Raw genomic sequence first — 1,801 nt, 5'->3', positions numbered from 1 at the left:
CATTATATTGGTGATTTGGGGGTTGGGTTTTAGTTTTACTTTGTCAGTCTATATATTTTTATATCACTGGCTACTATTCATTTACAAAAGAAAGTTACAAGTTCTAGGCTGGAGAGGTGGCTCAGTGGTACTGCTGCAGGGAATACTGCAACTGCAAAGGATCTGAGCTATGTGGCCAAACCCACTTCAGATGGTTTATAACCACCTGTAAACCCAGCTCCAGGAAGATCTGATGCCTCTGGCCTCTGTGGACACCTGCACATACTCACACAGAGACACACATATACATGTAATTTAATTTTTAATCTTTAAATTAAAAGTAGTTGCCAGTCTTACATTAGTGTGACTACATCTTCTGATCAAGGAAACATTATGAATTGCACAGAATCTCTCCCTTAAGCATCCTCTCCCCACTTGAGGAATGATGGGTAATGAGCAAAAACAACTAAGCCACTAGGCTGGGCAGCAAGGAAGGAAAACTGCCATGAACAACGGCAGGACACACAAGGTCCCACTGACTCTACCTGCATGGGTAAGAGAGACAGAGGCTTCTTATAAAAATAGTTACACTTGGTCTAAACAATACAATGGAGGAGCATGGGCAGGAAGGAGAAACAGGAAGATCACTGAGTATCCCTGGCCATGTGCTTAGCCAATAAAATACAAACAGCTAGCACCAGGTTCTGTGAGAGAGCCTGTCACAGCAGAATAAAGCAGAGAGCAATAGAGGGAAAGGGTTTTTAATGAGAAGGACAGATGAAGGGTCACTCAGTGTCAATTTCAACTCCTATGACTTCCAATTTCTGCAGAAAGACCAGGAAGTAAGTTGTAGACATCTAAGATGAGTTATATTGCCTGTGTTCATATTCATTAAATGATGAAGAACTGAGGTGTGATTAGAGAGAAGATTCAGTATTTGGTAGAAACAGGGTACTAACAGAGAATGAAACCCCAAACCTCTGCTGTATTTAACCTTAATAGCAGTGACACATCTGAAAAAAATCACATAGTTACTGGGTTTTAAACACAAAAGGAAAATCAATGCAAAATGTTCCTGAAACTCAAAATTTACTTCACAGAGCTGTCCCCAACCTCCCCATCATTTTGCTTGTCCTGTCCATAAACAGAGGGCATCACCATCTTATATGTCACTGATATCAGCCCAGAAGACTTGATTTGTCCCTGTTGCCTTGTTATCTGTATCTTCATTCCTGCTAGTCTGGGATCCACTCTCATGCATAAAAAGTAAGTATGCATGGGGTCCTAGTATATTTAAAGGTATATGCCACAGCCAAATGATTAACTTGATGACTTCTTTGAAGACAGGGCAAGATGAAAAACCATCTGAATAAAATGACATTTCACCAAGTGTTAACAAGTAGGGTGAAATATATCCTGAGAAAAGTGCACTCTGGGGATACACATACCCAGAACAACTATTCCATAAATGTGTGAAGTTGAGTGATGGCTACTGAACTTCTCAGCTGAATCACTAAACTTTGCTGTCTTCACCAGGTGTTTTTATGTCAAAGCTGGAGTAATCCAGCCTGGACTTTCATTTTCAAAACCAAAATTCACTCCTCTTGTTCTTGTCAAGCAATGGGGATAGAGGTGAGAGAACCCAACTCTGTGTGGTAGGCAAGATAATAGTCCAGGTCCTAAGCCCCAGTTATAAATATTACCATACATGGTAAAAATGTCCTCACACATATGGTTGAGTTGGTGACCTTGCAACGGGATCTTTGTAAAAGGGAAGTAGACGTCTTGGACAAAGAGGAACTATAACAAGGGAAGTGTACTG

Source organism: Mesocricetus auratus, unplaced genomic scaffold (assembly GCF_017639785.1).
Source record: "Mesocricetus auratus isolate SY011 unplaced genomic scaffold, BCM_Maur_2.0 Super-Scaffold_6730, whole genome shotgun sequence".
In the NCBI taxonomy this organism is placed as follows: Eukaryota; Metazoa; Chordata; class Mammalia; order Rodentia; family Cricetidae; genus Mesocricetus; species Mesocricetus auratus.
Note: the sequence above shows the minus strand (reverse complement) of the source record.